This window comes from Lepus europaeus, chromosome 15 (genome assembly GCF_033115175.1).
Source record: "Lepus europaeus isolate LE1 chromosome 15, mLepTim1.pri, whole genome shotgun sequence".
Classification (NCBI taxonomy): domain Eukaryota; kingdom Metazoa; phylum Chordata; class Mammalia; order Lagomorpha; family Leporidae; genus Lepus; species Lepus europaeus.
In genome coordinates, this window is record NC_084841.1 from 37,386,951 (window position 1) to 37,400,539 (window position 13,589).

At 39.1% G+C, this 13,589-nt stretch overlaps 1 protein-coding gene across 1 annotated transcript in view; it reads right to left on the reverse strand.

Annotated features, from left to right (window-relative positions):
• The window catches only part of HCN1 (hyperpolarization activated cyclic nucleotide gated potassium channel 1), a 406,216-nt gene that overhangs the window by 255,244 nt on the left and 137,383 nt on the right, over positions 1-13,589 (reverse strand). The gene's annotated exons all lie outside the window — the stretch shown is intronic.

Consider the following 13,589-nt stretch of genomic DNA (forward strand, 5'->3'; position numbering starts at 1 on the left):
ACTCCACGCAAATTAGAGGGATACTGTGGACCTATGAGGAGGGTGTAGACATGCATAACTCAAGACCCCAGCAGCCGATAGCCTGAGCACCAGCTATGGAAAGTGAGATGAGACCAGACTGCCACAGCCCAAGCAACTGGCAATAAAGCTGCATGAAAAGCCTGGCATGGGTACAGCTTGAGCCCTGTAGGGGATAGGGTACCTGCCAAAGTAGAGGGAAAAAAAGGGGTACATTTCTCTCTCTACCCAGCATCGGCATCCTGTAATAAAGACCTTCCATGACAGAAATTAAATGTCTCAGGAAACTAAAAAAAAAATCAAAATCATACCATGCATCCTCTTAGACCACAGTGCAATGAAGCTGGAAATCAACAATTTAAGAATCTCTAGAACATATCCAAAAACATAGATGAACAGTGGGCCACTGAGAAAATCAAAAGAGAAATCACACAATTTCTGGAACAAATAAAGATGACAATACAATGTAACAAAACTTGTTGGATACAGCAAAAACAGTGTTAAGAGGAAAGTTTATAGTGAGTGGTGCCTACATTAAGAACTTGGGGAAAAAAAAGAAATTGGAAAGGTACCAAACAAATGAGCTACTAACGCATCTCAAGAACCTAGAAAAGCAACAAGAAACCAAACCCAAAATTAGTAGGAGGAAAGAAATAATTAAAATTAGAGAAGAAATAAACAAAAGTAAAACAAAAAAAATGCAAAAGATCAGCAAAACAAAGAGCTGGTTTCTTAAAAAATAAACAAAATTGACAAATCATTGGCCCACCTAACACAAAAAAAGGAGGGAGAAGACCCAAGTCTATAAAATTAGAGATGTAAAATGAAATGTAAAAACAGACACCACAGAAATAAAAACAATCATCTGAAATTACTACAAAAAGCTGTATGCCAACAAACCAGGAAACCCAGAAGAAATGGATAAATGGATAGATTTCTGGACACATACAAACTACCTAAATTGAGCCCTGAGGACATATAAAACCTAAACAGCCCAATAACAAAGATGGAAACTGAATCAACAGTAGAGACCCTCCCAGCAAGGAAAAGTCCAGGAATGGATGCTTCACTACTATATTCCATCAGGCATTTAAAGAAATAACTCTGGGGGCCGGCACCGTGGCTCACTTGGTTAATCCTCGGCCTGTGGTGCCGGCATCCCATATGGGCGCCAGGTTCTATTCCCGGGTGCTTCCTCTTCCAGTCCAGCTCTCTGCTGTGGCCCGGGAGGGTAGTGGAAGATGGCCCAAGTGCTTGGGCCCCTGGACCCATGTGGGAGACCAGTCTGAAGCACCCGGCTCCTGGCTTTGGATCAGCACAGCGCTGGCGGTGGCGGCCATTTGGGGAGTGAACCAACGGAAGGAAGACCTTTCTCTCTGTCTCTCTCTCTCACTGTCTGTAACTCTATCTGTCAAATAAAAAAAAAAGCAATAACTCCAATTCTCAAGCTATTCAAAACAACTGAAAGGAAGGGAATCCTCCTGAACTCCTTCTATGAAGACAGCATCACCTTATATCCTAAAACTTAAAAAGATACAATAGAGAAAGAGAAGTGTAGATCAAGTTCCCTGATGAACATAGCATAGATGCAAAAATCCTCAACAAAATACTAGATAACCAAATCCAACAACACATCAGAAAGATCATTCACCCAGACAAAATGGGATTTATACCTGGGATGCAGGGATGATTCAATATTTGCAAATCAATCAATGTGATACATCACATTAACAAACTGAAGAACAAGAACCATATGATTATCTTAGATGGCCCAAGTCCTTGGGCCCTGCACCCCATGGGAGACCAGGATAAGCACCTGGCTCCTGCCATCAGATCAGCGCGGTGTGCCAGCCACAGCGCGCCTCCCGCGGCGGCCATTGGAGGGTGAACCAACAGCAAAAGGAAGACCTTTCTCTCTGTCTCTCTCTCACTGTGACTCTGCCTGTCAAAAATAATAAAAAAATAGATGCAGAGAAAGCATTTGATAAAATAAAACACCCTTTCATGATGAAAACTCTAAACAAATCAGGTATAGAAAAAACAATCAAGGCAACTTAACAACAAACCCACAGCCAAGTTCCTACTGAATGGGGAGAAGTTGGAAGCATTCCCACTGAGATCCGTAACCATACAGGGATGCCCACCCTCACCACTGCTATTCAATATAGTCTTGGTAGTTTTAGCCAGAGCCATTAGACAAGAAAAAGAAATCAAAGAGATACAAATTGGGCATGTTGAAACCAAACTATCCCTGTTTATACCTGATTCTATATATAGGGGATCCAAAAGATTCCACTAAGAGACTACTGGATCTCATAGAAGAGTTTGATAAAGTTTCAGAATATAAAATCAAAACACAAACATCAATAACCTTTGTATATATAGACAATGTCATGGCTGAAAACAAATCCTTTTTTTAAAAAAGATTTATTTATTTATTTCAAAGTCAGAGTTACACAGAGAGAGAAGGAGAGGCAGAGAGAGAAAGAGAGGTCTTTCATCCACTGGTTCAATCCCCAGTTTGCCACAACAGCCAGAGTTGTGAAGCCAGGAGCCAGGAGCTTCCGCTGGGTCTCCCACGCAGGTGCAGGGGCCCAAGGACTTAGGCCATCCTCCACTGTTTACCCAGGCCATAGCAGAGAACTGGATCAGAAGTGGAGCAGCCAGGACTCAAACCAGCACCCATATGGGATGCTGGTACATATTCTAAGATCAACCTCATTCACAATAGTTACAAAAAAAAATCAAATGCCTTGGAATCAATTTTACCAAGGATGTCAAAGATTTCTTTGATGAGAATTACAAAACTCTGAAGAAAGAAATGGAATTAGATATAAAAAATGGAAACAACCTTCCACATTCATGGACTAGAAGAATCAATATCATCAAAATGTCCATACTGCCAAAAGCAATTTACAGATTCAATGCTAGTGATATCAATAAAAATACCAAGGACATTCTTCTCAGATCTAAAAAAATGATGCTGAAATTCATATGGAAACACAAGAGACTCTGAATAGCTAAAGCAATCTTATACAACAAAAACAAAGCCAGTGGCATTGCAATACCAGATTTCAAGACATACTACAGGACAATTATAATCAAAGTATTAACCCACACATCTACAACCAACTTATCTTTGATAAAGGATCTAAAATCAATATCTGGAGCAAGGAAAGTCTCTTCAACAAAGGTGCTGGAAAAACTGGATCTCCACATGCACAAGTATGTAGCAAGACTACTACCTTACACCTTAAACAAAAATCTACTCAAAATGCATTAAAGACCTAAATCTACAACCTGATACAACCAAATTATTAGAGAACATTGGAGAAACTCTTTATGACATTGGCATAGGCAAAGACTTCTTGGAAAAGACTCCAGAGTCACAGTCAATCAAAGCAAAAATTGACAATGGGATTACATCAAATTGAGAAGCTTCTGTACTGCAAAAGAAACACTCAGCAGCTTGAAGAGGCAACAGACAGAACGGGAGAAATTATTTGCAAATTATGCAACTGATAAAGGATTAATAACCAAAAAATATAAAAAGATCAGGAAACTCATCAACAATAAAACAAACAACCAAGTTAAGAAATGGGCAAAGGACTTAAACAGGCATTTTTCAAAAGAGATATTCAAATGGCCACAGATTCATAAAAATTCTCAAACCACAATGAGGTTTCACCTCACTTCTATTAGAGTGGCTTTCATATAGAAATAAACAAACAGCAAATGCTTTTGATGATATGAGGAAAAAGGTACCCTAATTCACTGTTGGTGCGGATGTATACTGGTACAGCCACTATGGAAGACTGTATAGAGATATCTCAGAAATCTAAATACAGACCTTCTACATGACACAGTCATTCCACTACTGGGAATTTACCCAATGGAGATGAAATTAGCATATGAAAGAATTATTTGTAAGCCCATGTTTACTGTTTAGGACATCTGCCATTCTATGGGTCTGCAGTGTATCCTGCTTCCCATGTTGGATCGTTCTCTCCCTTTTTAATTCTATCAGTTAGTATTAGCAGACACTAGTCTTGTTTATGTGATCCCCTTGACTCTTAGTCCTATCAGTATGATCAATTCTGAACAGAAATTGATCACTTGGATTGGTGAGATGACATTGGTACATGCCAACTTAATGGGATTGAACTGGAATCCCCTGGTACATTTCTAACTCTACCATTTGGGGCAAGTCCAATTGAGCATGTCCCAAATTGTACATCTCCTCCCTCTCTTATTCCCACTCTTATATTTAACAGAGATCACTTTTCAGTTAAATTTCAGCACTTAAGAGTAATTGTGTGTTAATTAAAGATTTCAACCAATAGTATTAAGTAGAACAAAAAAATACTAAAAGGGATAAAGTATTAAGTTGTTCATCAACAGTCAGGACAAGGGCTGATCAAGTCACTGTTTCTCATAGTGTCCATTTCACTTCAACAGGTTTCCTTTTTTGTGGTTGGTTAGTTGTCACTGATCAGGGAGAACATATGATATTTGTCCCTTTGAGACTGGCTTATTTCACTCAGCATGGTATTTTCCAGATTCTTCTATTTTGTTGCAAATGACTAGATTTCATTGTTTCTTACTGCTGTATAGTATTCTATAGAGTACATGTCCCATAATTTCTTTATCCAGCCTATTGTTGATAGGCATTTAGGTTGATTCCAGGTCTTAACTTTGTGAATTGAGCTGCAATAAACATTAAGGTGCAGACAGCTTTTGTGTTTGCCAATTTAATTTCCTTTGGGTAAATTCCAAAGAGTGGGATGGCTGGGTTGTATGGCAGGGTTATATTCAGGTTTCTGAGGAATCTCCAGACTGAATTCCATAGTGGCTTTACCAGTTTGCATTCCCACCAACAGTGGGTTAGTGTCCCTTTTTCCCCACATCCTTGCCAGCATCTGTTGTTGGTAGATTTCTGTATGTGAGCCATTCTCACCGGGGTGAGGTGAAACCTCACTGTGGCTTTAATTTGCATTTCCCTGATGGCTAGTGATCCTGAACATTTTCTCATGTGTCTGTTGGCCATTTGGATTTCCTCTTTTGAAAAATGTCTATTGAGTTCCTTGGCCCATCTCTTAAGTGGGTTGTTTATTTTGTTTGTTTTTTTTTTATTTTTATTTTTATTTTTTTTTATTTTTGACAGGCAGAGTGGACAGTGAGAGAGAGAGATAGAGAGAAAGGTCTTCCTTTGCCGTTGGTTCACCCTCTAATGGCCGCCGCGGTAGCGCGCTGCGGCCGGCGCACCGCGCTGTTCCGATGGCAGGAGCCAGGTGCTTCTCCTGGTCTCCCATGGGGTGCAGGACCCAAGCACTTGGGCCATCCTCCACTGCACTCCCTGGCCACAGCAGAGAGCTGGCCTGGAAGAGGGGCAACCGGGACAGGACCGGTGCCCCGACCGGGACTAGAACCCGGTGTGCCGGCGCCGCAAGGCGGAGGATTAGCCTGTTGAGCCACGGCGCCGGCCTGTTTATTTTGTTGTTGTGGAGTTTCTTGATCTCTTTGTAGATTCTGGATATTAATCCTTTATCAGTTACATAGTTTGCAAATATTTTTCCCATTCTGTCAGTTGCCTCTTCACTTTCCTGACTATTTCTTTTGCAGTACAGAAACTTCTCAATTTGATATAACCCCAATAGTTAATTATGGCTTTGACTGCCTGTGCCTCCAGGGTCTTTTCCAAGAAGCCTTTGCCAGTGCCAATATCTTTTAGGGTTTCTCCAATATTCTCTAATAATTTGACGGTGTCAGGTCATAAATTTAGGTCTTTAATCCATGTTGAGTGGATTTTTGTGTAAGGTGTAAGATAGGGGTCTTGCTCCATGCTTCTGCACATGGAAATCCAGTTTTCCCAGCACCATTTATTGAATAGACTGTCCTTGCTCCAGGAATTGGTTTTAGATCCTTGATCAAATATAAGTTGGCTGTAGATGTTTGGATTGATTTCTGGTGTTTCTATTATGTTCCATTGGTCTATCCATCTGTTTCTGTACCAGTACCATGCTGTTTTGATTACAACTGCCCTGTATTATGTCTTGAAATCTGGAACATTCCTCAATACAATCAAAGCAATTTATGAAAAACCCACAGCCAGCATCCTATTGAATGGCGAAAAGTTGGAAGCATTTCCACTGAGATCTGGTACCAGACTGGGATGCCCACTCTCACCACTGCTATTCAATATAGTTCTGGGAGCTTTAGCCAGAGCCATTAGGCAAGAAAAAGAAATTAAAGGGATACAAATTGGGAAGGAAGAACTCAAACTATCCCTCTTTGCAGATGATATGATTCTTTATTTAGGGGATCCAAAGAACTCTACTAAGAGACTATTAGAACTCATAGAATAGTTTGGCAAAGTAACAGGATATAAAATCAATGTACAAAAATCAACAGCCTTTGTATACACAGGCAATGTCACGGCTGAGTTAAGAACTGCTAAGAACAGTCCCATTCACACTAGCCACAAAAACAGTCAAATACCTTGGAATAAACTTAATCAAGGATTTAAATAACTCTACGATTAGAATTACAAAATCTTAAAGAATGAAATAGGAGAGCATACCAAAAAATGGAAAATTCTTCCATGCTCATGGATTGGAAGAATCAATATCTTCAAAATGTCCATTCTCCCAAAAGCAATTTATAGATTCAATGCAATACCAATCAAAATACCAAAGACATTCTTCTCAGATCTAGAAAAAGTGATGCTGAAATTCATATGGAGACACAGGAGACCTCGAATAGCTAAAGCAATCTTGTACAACAAAAACAAAGCCAGAGGCATCACAATACCACATTTCAGTTATCATAGCCTTTAAAAATGTGACCATCACCTTCAGAAAACATATTTAAAGCATCTTGATAGTAATAATGAAAATTCATAAATCCCCCATCTGTACTTGCTTAAAAGACCAGTATGAACCTCATTTGTGGACTAGGGTTTCCTTCAGTGTAGTTTCTAGGAAACCATTCACAAAATCACAGCTGCAGCTAATTTTCATTTCCAAGGATTCTGCATTTGTTGGAAATAGAAAAGAGGGATATCATTTTTGAAAGCCAGCACAGAAACTGAACTACATCATCTTAAGCATACAGCTCTTAATAATTCACAGAATAAGGACTCATCATTTCTATTCTTAAGTAAAATTCTGATGCAGACTAGAAATCTGTAACAGCTTATTATATCACTGTACTTCACCGACTACATTTTGAATAGTCACTTCAAATTATGTGATATGCACATCTGTCTAACTGCTTGATTGGTTATTGTAATAAAGAATTAGTAAACACACTAATAAATAACTAATCAATAACCAAAGAGTGAAATACACACTGTGCTCTTATTCTTACACCTACAAGTTTATATCAAGCACACAAGCAAGTAAATCCACAGGGAGATTTTCATAAAATCTGCCTCTCTTTTTGATTTCATGAAAACTATATCTAAGAGCTCAAGTCTCCAGACAAAAATGAATGATATCTCAAGATACTAACATAACTCTCAATGTCTCTACTGAAATGATATCTTTCAGAAATTACAGAGAAGATTGCAGATGAGTAAAAATTATCTTCATTTCACAAAAAAACGTTAAAAATTGTTTCATAATGGGTATTGTTTATTCAGGGTATAGTCAATACCATGATATGAAATTACATTGCCATAGGACATTCAATTTCATATCATGTACTCTTTTCAGCAGTAATATATATTTCTAGCCATTACCTTTTTTTAAAAAAATATATTTGAGAGGACGAGAGATAGAGAAATACATACCGAGAAACACTGATGGACCGAGTATTCCCATTCTGTAGTTCACTGCCCAAATGCCTAGAATAGTTGGGGCCAATCTAAGGTTGAAGCAGGGAACCAAATTACTTGAGTCATAACCACTGCCTCCCAGGATGTACATTATATAGAGGCTAAAGTCAGTAGCCAGAACCTGGTATTGAACTTATTCTAGTATATAAACCCCCATCTTTTTGTTTTCTAACCTTACAATTCACTAACTGTGGAGGATGATTTTAACAAACAATAATTTGGAACTTATGGAGAAAAATTTTTGAACAATGACTATTTTTCATTTATTTGTAAGATTGAAAAACACCCTGGCTAGATTTAAAAGATAATTTTATGTAATGTTTGTAAGTTGCCAAGATAGCAATAGATTAAGAAGCATAAAGCCATTTGTTTTTTTTATTTTTATTTGCTTTTTATTTTTATTTATTTATGTATTTTTTGACAGGCAGAGTGGACAGTGAGAGAGAGAGACAGAGAGAAAGGTCTTCCTTTTTTCCGTTGGTTCACCCCCAAAGTGGCCTCGACGGCTGGCGCACCACGCTGATCCAAAGTCAGGAGCCTGGTGCTTCTCCTGGTCTCCCATGTGGGTGCAGGGCCCAAGGACTTGGGCCATCCTCCACTGCACTCCCGGGCCACAGCAGAGAGCTGGACAGAAAGAGGAGCGACTGGGACAGAATCCGGCGCCCTGACCGGGACTAGAACCTGGTGAGCTGGTGCCGCAGGCAGGCAGAGGATTAGCCTATTGAGCGAAGTGCTGGCCAATTTAGCCATTTGTTTTATAATAGAATGGGTCCAAATAATGGAATAAATTTAAAAGATGCATAAAGTGCTGTTAATTTGACATTTCTTACTTTTTTCCCCAAAATTTAACAAGATCTCAAGATTATCCTATATTCAAGAGAAATCCATGAACCAAATAGGTTTTCAGCAGAAACTGATTTATCCTCAAATTTTGCATCTGAGCTTCAGCTAAGGGAAAAGACTGGTCTATAAATAACATCTTTAGTGAAATCTATCACATTTCTCTAAAAAACTGAAAAGACTTCATTAAATCTGACTTATCCATGACTTCAGCAGCACTACATTCTCTTTTTAAGGTTTAAGCAATATTCTCCATCTATTAAACTGAATTTATAAAACAGTTGTTGTCAGAGTACAGCTTTACAAAAAGGAGAGGGGACAAAAATAGGCAGCAATGAACTCAATATAGTAGTCAAAAAATTAACAGCACTTTTTATTTCAACTAGAAGTGTTCCTTTCCAATGTTGTAACATCTCATAACTGTGGAACTAAAAACTTACTATGTCTGTGTCTGCATAATATTATTTCATAATACTTATTTAGTATGTCCATATATAATATAATCTAGTAAAAGCCTTGCCTTGAAATTTGTCTCTAATGCTTTTGATGCAGATGCTAGATTCTATCTGGCCCTAGTCTCCCAAAGTTTCTCAGTCTCCCTCCCTTGGTTTAAAATTTATTTTCAAAGCAGCCTGTTACTGAAATTAAGGCACTAAATTGAGCAAGTGGCACAGTCAGCCCCATATAACCCTTGATCACAACTCAAGAGGCTATGTTATCACCTGTACATACTATCTTGATGTTTTCTGGGGTTTTTCTAAGAACACAAGCCCTAAGCAAAACATCACTGACACCTGCAGATATATTGAGTGAAAACCACCTTACCATTATCAAAATCCCTAAAGAACACAATTTCATCAACAAAGGAAGGCCATTAACAATGAACCAATCAGAAAACTGCACAGGAGTTGGTCATACACTTAAAAACCCCAGCTTCGCCGGCGCCGCGGCTCACTAGGCTAATCCTCCGCCTTGCGGTGCCGGCACACCGGGTTCTAGTCCCGGTCAGGGCACCGGATTCTATCCCGGTTGCTCCTCTTCCAGGCCAGCTCTCTGCTGTGGCCAGGGAGTGCAGTGGAGGATGGCCCAAGTGCTTGGGCCCTGCACCCCATGGGAGACCAGGATAAGCACCTGGCTCCTGCCATTGGATAAGCGCGGTGCGCCGGCCGCAGCATGCCAGCCGTGGCGGCCATTGAAGGGTGAACCAATGGCAAAAGGAAGACCTTTCTCTCTGTCTCTCTCTCACTGTCCACTCTGCCTGTCAAAAAAAAAAAAACCAGCTTCAATCTGTAAAACCAGCTACCCTTAACTCTCCAAAAGCCTGGGAATAAATCCACTGGTGCCTGGCTCCTTGCTCTGTGCTTTAAAAATACCTACTTTTTCTATAGGACTATATCAGTAATTAGTTCGCTACATAATGGGCAAGCAGGCCCAGGTTTGGGGTTCTAAAACACTTGAATAAAATAAACAGAATGGATTTCTATGAAAGAGATGTCATCTTTACATTTAATTTTGTATTAGAAAGGTCACATCTGAAACATTTCTTACCAGCTCTTTGCTTTAAAGGAGAAGTTGAAGATAGTTTATAAAAAAAACAGTAAGCAGGCTTTGAAAAAGCTTAGATGCATGCTATATTTTTCTTATCCACTCAAAAATAGCATTTATCTTCTAGGAGTTAAATCTTAGGATGCTCTGATAGCAAAATTTTTAGGTGTAACACTAGGATAATTACCTAGGAGTAGTGTTAGAGGTCAATTTTGGATCAATACAACAATAAATGCACTCTACGTGACATAATACATGTGAGAAATGAAAAGCACTGGAAATACAGAGCCTTCTAATGGCAGATGGAGACATACATATGGGGATATGTTCTTAAAAGAAGATAAAATGAGGATTATCATAACAAAATTAAGAAATTCAGGAATGCAATCTTCAAATAGGTCAACTTGGTATGCACCAAATGCAGAGATGGGCTTCTCCTTAGCTTCCCTTATCTGCCTAAAGACAGACATTCCAAAAAGAATGCAACTGACATGAATCCCTTCTCAGGAGTCTCATCAACAAAGGGAAGATTATACTCATATCACAGGAGAAGAGACTAGGGAATGAGAACAGGTCCAGACATACTTTGTCAATAACTACTATATACCCCCAAGGCCCATTCACCTTTCCTCAAATCATTTACTGTCCCCTAACCTGCCTACATGCCCCTGCCAACTCTCCTCTAAAGAGGGTATATGAGCTTCAACACCTCACTGGATTGTTGGGCATTCATTTTTCTTTCATGGAATGCCCCAGGGCAACCAGACCTTTTCTCCTGTTAAATTGTCTATCAGTTTGTTTCATACACAATCAGCAAGCACTCATGGAGTAGAGAAAAAATTTTCCTTCCCCTACAAATGAATATACTTGGCAGTACATTATACTCACCCTAACTATACAAATGGCAAGTGTTAAATGTTGTCTCTCATATTCACCTGCTACATTTGACATACCAGCTTTTATTCATTTGTATCAAGTTCTTATTGGACTCCAACATCCAAATTAGCTATTTAATTCCTGGCAATGCCTCAGCCTCAGTCTTAGACATTGACTCATTTCTGATTTTTAACTTTTCCATCTTTAATGAGAGCATATAGCAACCATGCCCACTAGCGCCCAGATTGATAGAGGAAAATAAGGTCATAATTTTGAAAGGCTAAGCAACTAGTTGTTTATTATCAACAATGAGATATGGAATAAGCATATTCATGAAATTGTGGCTCCCTAGGCATTACATACATGTGATGGGTAAATATAATAGGTCAGAGATAGCTTAAAGGTGGTTCTTAGGTTAGGAGGGCAGTTGAACTGGAAGACCATTAAGATCATTTACAACACTAAACTTCCGTTTCCCTGATTCTGATAAAATTTATGGTACCAGGTTATTATTAACCAAGTTATTAATGCCTTGCTCACCGTCTTTGAAATTAATGAAATAATGAATGACATCTCTCCTATAAACCATTTAACAAGCTAGATCTAAAAGGAAAGGTCTCTGCCCATGGTTACCAAATTGCTCTCTTCCTGCAGAGACAGCATCATGTAGATCTTAAAATATGGATAATACAATAAACAAAGGCTATTACATGCTGTTAGCAGGATACACTATACTGTAACTTACCCTGTGTGCATTCAAAGCAATCCATAACCAACCAACAGGAAACCAAAAAGAGAAGAATATTGGACAAGATGTTGCTTAAGTGCCTGTAAATAGTTAGTCCATGTGGAATTTAGCAAAGGCCAACTTGAACTCAAAAGCAGTCCTCTGGTCTGTCAAACTGTTTATGTCCCCTCTCTATTATTTATTTGTATTTATGGAGAGGGTATCTGACCTAGCATTTAAGATAGCAATTGAGATACTTGCTTCACATATGAGAGTGCCTGACTTTGAACCCTGCCTGTGGCTCCTGACTCCATCTTCCTGCTAATGCAGACCCTGGGAGGCAGCAGTGATAGTTTCAGTAAATAGGTTCTTGCCACCCATGTGGGAGAACTGGATTGAGTTTCCAGTTCCCAGCTTTGGCACCAACTATTGCAGGCGTTAGGAGAGTGAACAAACAGATGGGAGTGTGGACGCTCTCTCTCTCAAATAAATAAATGCATGGGGATCTCATCCCAACTGTAACACTTGATCTTTCTCTGAAACTCTTGGAGGCGGAATAAGAGTGGAAAGCAGGACTGAAAAGTAAATAAGGTTTATTTTTATTTATTTATTTTTATTTTTTTATTTTTTTTGACAGGCAGAGTGGACAGTGAGAGAGAGAGACAGAGAAAAAGGTCTTCCTTTTTGCCATTGGTTCACCCTCCAATGGCCGCTGCGGCCGGCTCATCGCGCTGATCCAAAGCCAGGAGCCAGGTGCTTCTTCTGGTCTCCTATGCGGGTGCGGGCCCAAGGACTTGGGCCATCCTCCACTGCCTTCCTGGGCCATAGCAGAGAGCTGGCCTGGAAGAGGGGCAACCAGGATAGAATCTGGCGCCCCAACCGGGACTAGAACCCAGTGTGCTGGCACCACAAGGCGGAGGATTAGCCTGTTAAGCCACGGCGCCAGCCTAGTTTTTTTTTTTTTTTTTTTTTTTTTTTTTTTTTTTTTTTTTTTTTAAATAGAAATAACTTCTGTTAAACTTTATAGCTGTTTAATGGGGCTACTTTAATATGCCCTTAAGGCAAAATACCCACATCAAAACATTTTACTTCACAATAAACATGTTTACAATCACTTTAAAATTTTGCAAAATGTTCACCCAACTCATTTTAAAAAATCTAAAATTCTCACTTTTTGTAAAAGAGACAACAGGAAATTTCAGAAACATTTCTTCAGCCACATAATACTTATTTGATGAAAATTCTTGAGTGATTCTTACTCTCCTATATCAAGCAGTTTAGTATTATAAACAATTTATCCTGAAATACTAGTAAGTTGCCTGACTGTTTATATCTATATAAAGCCAAGCTGTCAGTCTCTTAGGTTTCTACTGAAATTTCTGCTCAAAAATATACCTCACGTCTTTATTAATACATGTCCATTCAAAGGATAAAAGGTTTTATACATTAGATTTCTAGTGAGCATCAGAAATAGAAAAGGTGCACTGCCAAAATGAAATATAAACTTTCATATTTAATACTGAGATTCATCATTGTTAGGTAATCAAGAACTTGAAGCATCTTGTGCCTGTTTCCTGGGAAGGATCCTTAGCAATGGGAATGACTTCGTTATTTGTGAAGCCCATGAACTACATGACTTTCTGTTTAGAGGGATGTCTAAGAGTGCCCACCAGAAAGGCCAACCATGTGATTAGGAGGCCAGAGTATTAGGTAGGCATTTAGAGCAGCAGTAGTTAAGATTCCACT